The sequence below is a fragment of the Ursus maritimus genome, unplaced genomic scaffold (genome assembly GCF_017311325.1).
Source record: "Ursus maritimus isolate PB19 unplaced genomic scaffold, ASM1731132v1 scaffold_8, whole genome shotgun sequence".
Taxonomy (NCBI): Eukaryota; Metazoa; Chordata; class Mammalia; order Carnivora; family Ursidae; genus Ursus; species Ursus maritimus.
In genome coordinates, this window is record NW_024426996.1 from 35,018,911 (window position 1) to 35,032,802 (window position 13,892).

At 37.8% G+C, this 13,892-nt stretch overlaps 1 long non-coding RNA gene across 1 annotated transcript; it reads left to right on the forward strand.

Annotated features, from left to right (window-relative positions):
* Positions 1-2,931: 2,931 nt before the first annotated feature.
* LOC103672760 lies at positions 2,932-13,345 on the forward strand. Its single transcript, XR_571245.2, has 3 exons — positions 2,932-3,500; positions 10,650-10,736; positions 13,219-13,345. It is a non-coding gene; the product is annotated as an uncharacterized LOC103672760 (long non-coding RNA).
* Positions 13,346-13,892: the final 547 nt, after the last annotated feature.

The window sequence follows — 13,892 nt, forward strand, 5'->3', positions numbered from 1 at the left end:
GGGCCGGGCAGCTGAGGGCATGTGGGAGCTTCATCGCGCGGCCCCGAGCTCCGCGCCGCCGCCGCCGCCTCTTCGGTTCTTTCTCTTCTTCGACTCTCCGAGAGCGAGCAAGGCTCTGGCGCTCTCCACACACGCACACTCACACACGCGCACACACGAGCGAGCTCCTGCCAAAGCAAACGGTGCAATCCGCGCGCGCGCACACCCGGAGAAAGAGGACGGAGGCAAAAAGAGAAGAAAGAAAGGGGAGGGGGCGAGTCACAGGCGGCGGCAGCAGCAGCTGTCGGAGCGGAGGCAACGAGCAGTCCGGGAAAAACCAGCAGCGGCAACGGCGGCACCCACCCGGGCCAGCGGCAGCATCTGCATCCCCGCTCTTGGGAACTGGGGCGAGCGGTGCCGGGCGGACAGGCGACCCGGCGACGCGCCGAGAGCCGGTCAGAGCGCGGGCGCGCGGGGGCCGTGCAGCCTGCGCGCGGAGGACGCAGCCGGGGCCCGAGCCGAGGCCAGAATGAGCCGCGGGCTGGCTAGCGCCAAGAGCGCGGAGAGTCGGGGAGGGGGCTCGCGCTGGGGGGATGAGGGTGGCAGGTAAAACCCGGATCTGGAGTGCACTCGGGCTCCGCCGCGCGGACTCCACCTAGCTGCTCGGCAAACGCTTGGAGGTGGGAATGAGAGGGCTGCTACATAAGGCTTCCCTTTCAGGGTTTGTCAAACAAAGGGTACCTCTCCTCCCGCTTTGAGGCACGCTTCTCCCTCAGTCTTGCAGTGTCTCTCACTCCCCCACCCCACTTCTTCGTCTCTCTCTCTGTCTCTCTTCCCTCTCCTCCCTTCCTCTCGCCCCTCTCCCTTCTTCTTTTCCTCCCCTCCACCCCAGGTAAGTGAACGTCAGGCTGAAAGTCCTGCCAGTGTCTCTTTTTCTAGGTGCAGATTATTCCATATTTTCATTATGCCGGTACCGAGTCCCAATGCGTTTTCTGCCTTTGGTCCATTTTATGTTCCTTCAAACTTACCTCAACGTGCAAGTTCATTGCAGACTTTAAAGTATCCTCTGATATTCGGACATAGGGATTTAATGATTTTATTTCATAATCAGTAAAAATTACCATAACGGATATAGAATGGTGCCGATTCCAAAGCAATGCCTTCTGATGGAGGGGAAAGTCTGCTCAAGTTAACTGAGTGACCTTGGTCAATTACTGAGCCCCTTTGTGCTTTCTTTGTAAATGAGAGAGAGGGTTAAGCAGGTAATTTATGAGGTCTTTTCCTGCTCTAAAATTTCATGATCTGAAAAGACTAAGGTGTTATTTCCTATATCAGTAAATTCGAGTTACAATTATGGGAGAAACTAAGATTTATTATACACATTCAACAAGCACATTATATCCAAATTGTATTTGAATGTATATATTCAGGATAGTCTAATGCCCTTCCAGAACTCTTTGGCATAATCATACCCCAGTACATATGAAGAACCTAAAACCTCATTAGACTTAACAGACCATACCCAATACAAATGACTATCAATATCTCATTCGTTTTTCAAAGCTCAATTCTAGTGCCAAATGCTCCAGAGTCTTTTCTCACCAACCTCAATCAAAATAATCACCCCTTTTATTATATTCCCATAGCACTTTGATGGTATATCCATGATAACACCGGTGTATTTCGTTCTTCTTTTTTCTCGTTCTTTTAAAATAATGAGTTGCTTGTCTATACATCTCAGATTATAGGATCTTCCTTAAACGCAAATTCCAAATTTTAATCATCTGTATAACATAAGATTACTATGTATCCACAGTACTTTGCACATTATAATTCTTTTTTAAAAAGTGCGAGGGGGATTTCCTGATATTTCTGAATTCTGACCAACCAGATGTTCACACACTTAAATTAGGCTACTTGAATTTGCCTAATATAAGGCATCCACAAACCCAAGTACTTAAAGAAAATGTAAACTGACACCTGAAGTCACTTGTTACTTAAATAATTTTAGAAATAGACTCCAGCTGATTGTGACAAAAGGCTCTCATTTGTAAAGGAGGTAAAATGGAAACCCAGATAGATATATGTGAATTCATTTCCCAGGTGGATATATGTGAAAAAACAATAAAATAATAAAATGTGTAATAAATGATGCTGTATAGATAATAAATGTTATTAGTGATAGCAGCATAAATATAAATAAATAGTACCTACAGACCAATTTTTAGAATCAGTCTTATATCTTCACAGGTCTGGAAGGATATGGGAGAGGAATTCAAATTAATTTCAAAATGGAAATTAATATATCAAAATATAAAATATACTAACTGAACACTATGTATATTAAGTTAAATAAGTAATTAAACATGAGACATAGTAATGGAAAAGTAAGCATATTAAGTTAAATATCTAATTGAAAGTATTCACGAAAGAATTGACTACAAATAAAGTTACAAACAGAAAAATGAAAAGAACCGAAAAAGGGAAAGAAGTAAGTGAAAAATAACAGCTACTTAAGAAAAGCAGGGAAAGGAAGAGAATAGGTTAATTACACAATTTAATCAAATGTCAGTGTAGGAGCTTTTACAGCAGCAACCTGTATTTTGGGCTCAAACTCCATGCTTCCAAATCCTTTTTCATCTGATAGGCATAATGTATATTATATCTTAAATATATAAAGCATCCTATTCCATCTCCAGGCAATCCATAACTCTTGCCAATATTTTTCTAAGGTGAACCTTCTAAAAAAATAAAATCAAGTAAATTCTGTGCCTTGTTTGCTATACAGCTATATTTAACAACTTCTCAGGGACAAGATAGCATCACAGATGATGTTTGAGCAGTGATGCTATTATACAGGGTAGAGCTGTGTGTGAGAGTGGTTTTTGAAAATGATGTCATGGTCGGCTAGCTCTATTAAGCTTGGGGAAAAAATCAATATTTACCATGTAGAAAAGAAACCCCCAAAACTTAAGTTGAATATCTGATCAATTAGGATAACTAATATGAAAATATTTTAATAACTAGTAAAATTCTCTGACCAAATGACTCTTTCAAATTACTAAATACACTAAGATCTCCAACAGTGTGAAAGTTAGGAAAAGAACATGGATAAGATGTTGACAGAATAGGTAAATACAAATAAATAACCAATAAACGTAAGGAAGGATACTCTGCCTTTACACCAAAAAAATCCCCCTCATAAAAATATACACTATTACAAGATCTATCATGTTTCATGTTTTGCCCAGGAAATTAGCTGAAAAGTAACAGTGCCCTACTACTAAACTCTAAAGTACATTGAGACAGACTTACTCCTATGGTAATAGCATACATTGACACATTCTTCTGGAAAGAAAGTTGAAGATATGTGTCAACTGACTTGTAAAATATGTATGCCATTAATCCAGTGTTTCTATTTACAGATACCTCTTCTACAGAAATAAACAGAGGTATGGACAAGAATTTTATACAATGATATACATCTCAGTCATCATCGTTATGTAAGGGGAGTATGTAAGGTATGTATATATTCAGAGTGATCTTGTTTCCTTACGCTCCATAAAAGACCCCTTATCTGATTGGATTGGTAGTTATTTAGTTAGTGGGGAAAAAATGTTGGTTAAAGCAAAAAAACACTTTTAAAAATGATCCATATATTCTGTTTTAGTAAGGATTCATTTTTGCTGCAAGCAACAGGAACACAAAATAACAGCAACATGAATGAGATAGAAGTTTATTACTCTTTCTAGTGAAAAGTCTAGCATTTGGTGATCCAAGGCTGTTATGGCCCCCCAAAGCACCCTAAGTGTAAAAGATACCTTTATCTTCTTGCTTGGCCAACTATGACCTTTATTCCCAATTTCAGTTTTAGCAATCATGCTACATTGCAGAAGCAAAGAAGAAAAGGAGGAAGGTAAAGCCATACTCATGCCCAAGGACATTTTCCTAATGTTGCACACACCATTCTCCTTTCACTTCATCCTCAGAAATGGTGAGATGGTAATGCTTAACTACAAGGCTAGTGGGAGACATTGACTATTCCGGCAATCCCGTTTCAATTGAAAATCAGATTCTTTCATTGTTTAGTATTTCCTCAGCCTTTAACTTAACATTGTGCACCAGCCTGAACCAGCTTTGCATACATTAGGTTTTCAGTAACCAAATGAGGGGCTAACGCAGACACTAGACAATGCCACCTTCACATGAATTGACCTTTCAGTTCAACCAGAGGTAAATTTTCACAAAATGTAAAATTACTGAGCTTTCGCCATCAAGAAAAATACTCTCTAATACCCGATCAAATGTCAGCAGACAGTTAATATCTTAAATGCTACTGGGCCTAGACACACTGACAAATGAAGGTAATCAGGGTTAAATTACATCTGCAAAGCAGGTAGCAAATCATAGTACTCAGATTCCTAGTATGCCATGGCATGATTAGAAGTCTAAGGGGTCTTGGGTTCACTAGACTAATGATTTAAATTTATATTATATAGACCGTCAACATATTTGATTGGCCTATGGGATAGCTTAAGTCTGAGAAGTGCCTGGTGATGCTCTCCGTTCCCTGGAATATACATCAAAGGCCCATTTTAAAAGATTGTAAAATCTTACCCAGATTATATTGCCCTGCTAATTTGATATCATCTATTCTTTCCTGCCTCAAGCAATTCACCCTTATTCTTTTCCAATCCAAGAGAGGATCTGTATATTTTCTACATTCTAAATGACCTGGAAACTGATCTATAGATATAGATAAGGTAAATCTAGATCTAGATATTTTTTAAAACAGTTTCTCCTAATTAAATGGTTAACTTTTTCCACAACCTGACTTTTTTCCTTCCTAATGGAAGAGACTCCTTAAAACTCCTGTCATAATTTCTCTAATGCTTACATACATGCATGTCGGTTCTGAAGGACTCTGAAAGGAACAAGCTTCTCCTTCTTCTTCTTTTTATTTATTTATTTTTGTAACTTTCCCTACTACCTTGCCTTAGACCCAACAATTAAATTACCTTTCATAACTGCAAATTAGGTTCAACACCAAATGCTTTCAGCCACTTACTATAAATGTTAGTGTTAGAACACTGGCTCCTACAGAAGTATTCAGCACTCGCACAAACATAGTTACCTTAAAAGCATCACATCACAGTATCTAGATTCTAGTTTCTAGATTCTAGAAATACAAGAATATTCAAAAACTCAATGATGTTTTCTTATAAAGACAAATATGCTTGTGCTTTATAAATGAAAATATCATGGTCAACCAGAGATAGTCAGTAATGACTGTCATGTTCTGAAAAGGAAGTAAATCAACTTTTTGTTCCTTTGTAAAACATTGCCACTCTGCTGGGCTCTGCTCATCGGCCCTCTTCTTTAAGACTATAGGAGACATCAAGAGCAGATACCTAATTCATAATTACTCCCCTTTCTCTGAGAATGGTTCTTACAGATATGGTAGGTGGCTTTGTACCTGTCCCTTAGCCATGGTAGATTGGTCCAGGCAAGGGCAGCTGACCCAAGCTTAGCTAATCAGAATCATTCTCCAGGATTTTTCAGACTATACTATGCAAAGAGTTTCAATATATCCCTGGTGGTGGAGGAGGCTCGGTAGCTATCCATGACCACATTTTCTGCTATATGGTACTACCTAAACCTGACTTAGTGCAATAATTTCCTGAAGAATGCAGTCAGATTTAAAAAAAAAAAAAAAAAAAAAAAAGCCTTAATCAGAGCTTCTTTTTTCTTTTGCATCTATTTATAGATTCCCAAATAAGATGTGCACAGGGGAAAATTCTGTATGGACATGTTGTTATAGTAGTAACATGCAATCTGTGTTATGGTGATACCTAGGAAATTAGGTTGCCCTTAAGATTGCCTACTGGATTTTCCAGAAAGCTGAGCTCATACAAGGCATATTGCATTATTCTTCTGGGAATGTTGGTCACATTATTTTTGCAGTACTCCCAGTTAGATGATTTTCTCATTTCTGGTATCTGCTTCAATCGTACACCTCACCTCTTTTCCTAGAAAAGCAAAATGAAAAGTGGTAGGAAAAATAATGGTTATTGCCTACTTGGAAATACAGTGCTCGGGCCCATAGTAGATATTCAATAAATGTTTGGTGAATGAAATAATTCAAGGCAAGAGTGATGTAATATATATTATCAAATACGTAAGGTGTACCTATTAAACCATGTCAGATTAATATATCTATCATTCTATTAAGATTATGTATTAATGGAAGTTATACATCTAAATGAGAGCCATCAAATTCAAATTAGTCACCTTGACTAGGATAGGCAGCCATTGCTCAAAACAAATTGAACTCTTTTGAGATCATTTTATACGATAACATGCTGGAATAGCCGTACGATATTAGCAAATCTCTTGCTTTTAAAGTACGTTTGATTTTTTTTGTTGTTGCTGGGCTCATGGTTTAGATCAAATGAAAAAAAAAATTACTGGCATTAAAGACCTGTAATAGAGCTTGGAAATGAACTAATTAGTCATCAGGCCAGGGAATAACATTTTTTTTTTATTCAAAATAAATAAGGTATGACTGATTTTTTCTATGGATTAATTTTAGGCTATAACTTCTTTAAAGTAATGATCATCATTGTCTATGGCCTGAGTTTAATCCTCCCAAGAAACCAGCAACAGAGGTATTATGCCCACTTTATTAATAATAATACTAAGAATCAGACAGTATAATAACTTTCTCACGGCTCAACATCCAGTAGAGTATACCATTTAGACAAGTTTATCTTACTAACCCTCTGCCTACATTGGAAGAGATGGTAAAAGCAAGTGGTCACAAAGAGAGACTTCCTCCTCAGCTGCAGTTCATTGGATGAGGGAGGCGGGGAGGTAAGTTGCTTGATTAGCAAGCTAATCAAGTCGTCTTCCTAGGGAAATTGGAACTGGGATTGAGAGAGTCATTGTCTCTTTCTCTGAATAGGCCATGTAGGTGACCAAGCTGTGGTGTGGCCCTCTTTTCTCTGCCATATTAATTCAGGAATCAGAGGTGGTTCAGTCTTGAGGAGAGACATGGACTATTCTATCATCAGTTAAACTTGCTTTTAGCCACCCAGCAGAAGTGATGAGAAGACTAAGTTGCAGAAAGAAGCATAAAACACGTGCACAGAAAGGAGTATAGATAAACCACAGAGAGAGATTTTGAATGGCTTTCTGGACCCTGTTCTATTTCTTTCCTGATATCCAGCTGCATTTCTGTACTTAATTGGAAAACAGCCCTTGTGGTGTTATAGTACATTCTTTTTGATGAAGCCCGCACAACTTTGTAGTAGTTATCAGTGGGTTTTGTCCGGTCATATCTCTCTTCGCACTTCTGGAAATAGTATACCTCTTCCTTGGATGTCCTTTTCCTCTTCACTTTATATATTGGTAATGATCTGTCCATTTTGGTACCCAGCTCACACAGGGAAGGCACATGATCCAGGCCAAATCAAACACTGTAACCAGCTCTCCCCCAGTGATTTGTTACAGATGGCCACATGACTTAAGCCTGGCTAGTCAGAATACTTTTCTGCGATTTTTTTTTTTTTTAATGAACACTTAGAGAAATCTTACCTCCTTCTCTGGTATGTTTTTAAATTGGAATGGTATAAATCTGAAGATTGCTTTTATTTAGTTGTCTGTTTATTTACTTCTATTATCCAAAGCATGTGTGTACTCTCTCTCTCTCTCAGGGATTTAATGATTATAAAAATTGAATAATAATTTTCTTCTAATTTATCTCACAAATGATGAAGAGATTGAATGTATACATGCCAACAGCTTCGTATATTATTACCTTAACTTATTTAATATTAGATTTAGGTGAGATATATTGATTATACTTATATGAAATGTTATGAAATAAAGTTTCAAATCTATACTGTACATCTTATACTAAGATGCATACTGTGTCTCTGATTCTCTAATAGTTAAGATAATCCTGGATCAGGACTGTAACGTGGAGAGTGGAGAGGGTGGCCATATATAAGCCTTTAACATAAGGCTTTTGAGGTTGTACTGGGCAGACCATGGGTAACAAAGAAGAGGAGTGATTTCTTAGCATTTTATTTATGGGCTTTCATGATTGTTATCATGTCCACTCAGATTCTATTCACAAGAACTCAGTCATATGGCCACCCTGTAAAGGAAGTTGGCAAATATGTTCTAGCTTTTGGTCTAGGAAGAAATTGATGTAAGTTTATAAACAGTATGCAGTTCATGCCATATACTCTTCTCATGATTTTGGGGAAAAAAAAATTTTGAAAGAATATGCAGAATGTTGTAGCCCAATCACTGGCACATAACTGAAGTAATATTTAGGCCGTATGACATGATACAAAGCCCTCAGGACATGGATTCGGAAGACTGTATTTTCAGTCTCGTCCTTACCACGGACTCACTCTGTATTGGGCAATTCTTTTGATATTTGTAGGCTTTATTTTCCCTATCAGTAAAATTGGCATGTTAAAATATCTGTCCTACCTACACTAGTTCATTGTGGCTACCAAATTAAGTGTATTACAAACTGTTCAAATGGAAGATCCTTGCTAGGACACACACACACACACACACAAACACACACACACACACACACACACACACACCCTACAATATTTACACAACCAGAATTCCATGTGTTATACTCTAATTCCTATGTTTTCCCATGCTATTTGAATCTTTCCTCTATAAATGTAATAACCTCTTTCAGGGATGCTATGAAACACCTTGCATTTTTCTTCTTCCTAGGACCAAAATATTCATTTCCACAGCTGGAGGAATGCAGACTGCTCATAAATGAGTTCCTCAAGTATTTCCCTTTCTCTGCTGAAGGGAGATGTCTTATTCAAGATTATGTTCCCTCCTTAGAGATCAACCCATATTCAGTACCCTCATAGGGGTACTTACAATAGGCCTATTTCCTGGCCCATTTCCTCATGATTCCAAAGAACCATCCCAAGTTCAGTGAGACCCTAGATTGCCTGAGGGCTCTACTGCTGTTCCACTTTTCCCTCTGCCCAATTCTGAGTCTCTCATGCCCCCATCTCCTCATTCCCACACTATATTGTTCCTGAGAGCTCTCTGGATAAATCTCTTGTTTGCAATCTTCTGTCTTAGAATCGGCCTCCCAGGACACCTGATGTAACATAGGCTCCTCGTTCCTGTGCTTGACCTTGCTATAGTTTATTCCCAACACTCAGCCAGAGAGATGCTGCTAGAACTAAGTGATTCTATCAGTTTCTTAGAGTTACTCTAACAAAATACCACAAAATGGGTGGCTTAAAACAACAGAAATCTGTAGTATACAGTTCTTCTAGAAGTTAGTTGGAACTCAAGGTGTCAACAGAGCTATGCTTCCTCTGAGTCTCCAGATCGAATCTTTCCTTGCCTCTTCCGAGCTTCTGATGGTGGCCGTCATTCCTTGTCATTCCTCAGTTTGCAGCTGCATTACTGCAAATTCAGCCTCTGTCATCACATGGCGTTCTCCCTGTGTCTCTGTCTTCACATGGTATTTTCCTTTTCTTGTAAGGACACTGATCATACTGGATTAGGGCCCACCCTAGTGACCTCATCTTAGTTTGATCATATCTTCAAAGAACCTATTTCCAAACAAGATCATATTCACAGGTACCTGGGGTTACAACATCAACATAACTTTTGAGGGTATGCAATTTAACTCATAACAGTGATCCTGCCCCAAATCCTCCATTTGCTCTATCATTCAGAGTCAACTGGAAGTGGCCTGCAAAGCACTATAAGGTCTAGCCCCTGAAACCTGCATGGCCTGATCTTCCACTCCTCTCCCCAGAGATCATTTTGCTGCAGCCATAATAGCCTCTTTGTTGCTTCCTCACTTGCCAGACACACCCCCATCTCAGGGCTTTGCATCTGCTTATCTTTTTACCTAGAATGTTTTTCACCTAGACATCTCTGCACGGCTCTTTACCTAATCTACTTCTAATTTGTGCACAAATGTTCCTTCTCGGTGATGCTTTCTCTAATACTCTATTTAAAATTATATACAACCTTATGCAATTTTAATTATTACAACTCTATCACCTTCCTTTTTTTCCTCCATAGAACTTCTCACCTTCTAATATACCATGTAATTTACTTATTCATTGTGTTTCTTACAGTCTGCAGTATGACTTCGGTGGTCTCAAGGCACTTTTGCCTTTAGAGGTCCCTTCCTCCATAAAAAAATATCTAAAATTATATTTTATGGCTGCATTGTTATAAAGAAAAATATAATCCAGGATGGATGCATTATTATAATATTCACATTTTTTTCTGGATTTAAAAGAAATTAAAATTAAAACATTTTTGTGGGCCCCTAGGAGGATTGTGGGCCTTAGGCCCTGTGTGTAATGGATAACCTGGTCCTGAGTTTATAACTATCTCCCTATCAGAATGTAGACTCTTGGAGAATGAGGACTTTTGTCTGTTTTACTCATTGATATTTCCCCAGCAAGTAAAACAGGGCCTGGCATATAGCAATGCTCAATAAATATTTGCTGAATATACAAGTAGCTAAAAATATCATTTTGATTTTCCATTAGAATTAGTTTTCCATTCCCTTAGTGAAATAGCTTTGTGTGGCCTAATCTAGAATGTACTGTTATTTCCACTTCAATACTTGAAACTTCAAGAATAATTCTTCAAAAGGCCAACCAATCTTTGAACTCACCATAGGACTCCAACCTTATACAACCCTTGGGAACCGTGGGAAGCCGATGGTAAGTGAGCTGCAGGAATTACTCCCCTGTATCCCTTCCGGGTGCGCTGTAAAGTTCTGTGCCCTATCAGGAAGTTATTACAAATATTATGAGAAACATTTTTTTGAACTTAAGAAAAAAAATTAAACAATTATAAGAAAAAATTTTACTAGTACCTTGAAATAAACCATAATATTGAAATATCTTCTAAGTAACAAAATAAGTCAGGAAAATGCTTAAAATAATTTTATAAAACTAAACTAGTGTGGTTGCCATATTACAGAGATTTGTTTTAATGAAAAAAAAAAAAACCCTCCATGAAAACGGGTGGGTCTCAGGTGGTAGAGCAAGGATAAGAGAATGACTAAATTTGATTTGTATTTATTAGAAAAGGAGAGATCAGACCTTCAATTTGATTTGGGAAAACCAAAGTTAAACTTGCAGGGGTATAAATATTGCTTATTCTGTACTGAAGAATCTTGGTACTTATGAATTTCTTAGGATAAAATGTGACCACTAACACCCTTTTGAGAGGAGACGTTATTTCATGGGAGGCAAAAATCATTACCGTGCTGCATACATTTATTAATATGCAGAATATTCAAATTTACAGCTGATGAGGAACTTTCATGGTTATTTACTTACCCTTTCTGGAACTACTGTGAAATTTCCCATTTGTTCTACTTTCAGCAATCTCATGTGTTTTCCTTAGAACTTGACTAATACTCAATGTTTAGTTATATATGTCTGTCCTCCCTTAGACTGTTGGGGAAGCATGTACAATTTATTTTAGTACATATATCACCCAGCATGATGTTTTTCATATTGAATAGATATTAGCTGAATGTGAAACGATTTAAAAACTATCGACATAGGGTGATTTTCTTAAGGTTATTTTCATTACATATGTATTTAGAAAATTCTTTCCTTTGAAGGTTTCTCTTTTTACTACCTGCCATCTATGTATTTCATTTACCTGTTCAAGATATGGAGTCCCAGCCTTGTCAGAGCATAGCAGAAGATAGAACCATTATTTATTTATCTAATACTTGCCTAGAAACTTACTGAGGACATGATCTCAGTAATAACAACAACTTAGAGCTATAGGAATTATTTGCTTCATATTATAAATTAAAAAGGTCAAGGCTGAATAATTGGCTTAAGGTCAAACAGCCAATAAGTTAAAGAGTGAAATTCAGTCCTAAACCTGCCTAATTCCAAAACTTACATTCTTTCTCACATGAACAGAAGATCAGCTCTACAAAGTAATATGACATTTAGGAATGGAGCAAGTTTTTAAGGCAAGATATTGAAAGACAACATAATGAATTTTTATAAAATAGCTTAAACTTTAATTCAGTAGACACTACATTAAAATAAGAAAATTAGGGGTGTCTGGGTGGCTCAGTCAGTTAAGCGGCTGCCTTTGGTTCAGGTTATGATCCCATGGTCCTGGGATCCAGCCCCACATTGGGCTCCCTGTTGAGCATGGAGTCTGCTTCTCCCTCTCCCGCTCCCCCTACCTCCACTCATGCTCGCTCTCACACAGGAGCTCTCTCTCTCTCAAATAAATAAATAAAATCTTTTAAAAAATAAGAATTTTAAATTATAATGATCTGTCAGGGAGACCTATATGAAAATAATGAACACATTGCCAGGGAAAATGTAGACATTTATAGCGACAGATATTGGTCCATGGAATTTTAGATCATTTTTACGTCTGTGTTTTGTCATGTCCAGGTCAATTGTGAAAATGATTCTACTACTTTTATATTCTCTGTGCTTCTTTACTTTTTGTGTTTATTTATTTCTGCCTGGCTCCTTTAGTCTTGTAAGTCTCATCTTCACTTGCATTGCTGATTTTTTTCTTATTCCTATGAACTCATTACTCCTCCAAAGTTTCTTTACATCCTCTTTTTTTGTCCTCCTGAAAGAACTTATTACAATACTATCTGTGTGATTCAAAGACGTCCCAATGTAGACCCATGCAATGTTTCTTCTCAGATTTCAGAGCTAGGGAAATATCTCTTTCCTGATAATTTGGTTTTCTACCTTATTAGCTATTGAGAGTGATGTATCCTATTATATTTCCCTTTTGCTTTGAATGCCTGAAAGATAAGCATTTGGTTTTGTGCACAATAGCAGTAGTTTCCCTAGACTTCGTTGTCTGGGATGATTATTGTTCCCATCATTACTTGTCTGTTGTCATTGTTTAAATGATGTTACGGTTTTGTCATGTGTGACCTTAATTTGTAAGAAACTGCCCTTTCTTTTTGAAGATAAGTAAGAAAAAAAGAAAAAGATGAGAAAGAGACTGAAAGAGATAGAAAGAAAAGAGAAAATTAAACATTTCATCAATTTTACATCAAGTCTGGTTCTGCCTTGTTTTCTTGAGTTTAAGTTAATAATTCCTGTCTTGCTTTGTATGCAACTTGGAATAGCTGGGACAACTGGTTTACTCTTTTGTACTTGACAACATGTGTTCATATCTTATTTCCTCTAGGAATGGAGCCCTTCTTTATTCTGACAAAGTTTTTCTACAGCCTGTCTTTTTCCCAGATTGGAGCCCTCCTTCTGAATGCCAGATCTACACAGGGGGTCTTGTTACCCTTGGCCAGCGAGTCCCAGTTCTGAATGTGAGCCTCTCTGTCCATCTGTCTGTTGCTATGTATATGTATGCACACACACCTGTATGTACACACGTATAATGTACACACATATGCATGTTAATGGTATTAAGGAAGTCTAGCAGAAGGTGCTGGTGTGTATTTATATTAATGCTAATCATTTGTCTGAGCTGTTGCTGTTATCTGCCCCATATTTTAGTTGGTTGCCTTTTCCCCTACTATTTCTCTTTCAAGACGCCTTTTACAACACAGCATCTCTGTCTACTTTGAGATTCATGCCCATCACTGCCAGCTTTAACACACAGCAGGTATTTCTTTTGTTGTTAGATAATCTGGTTTCGTTTTAAATTCTTTTATCTATCTAAAAAGTTAGAAAGAAACGTTGCTTTGTAGCCCTTTAGTATGGTTTAGAATCTGATGCTATGTTGATAATAGATTAGGTCAGCCCGTATGCATGTACATACATATGTTTATATGTATATATTTACATTCTGCCTTATCCAATAAAAAGGACATTCATTTCTACAAATTAGCTGTGCCACTAATACAT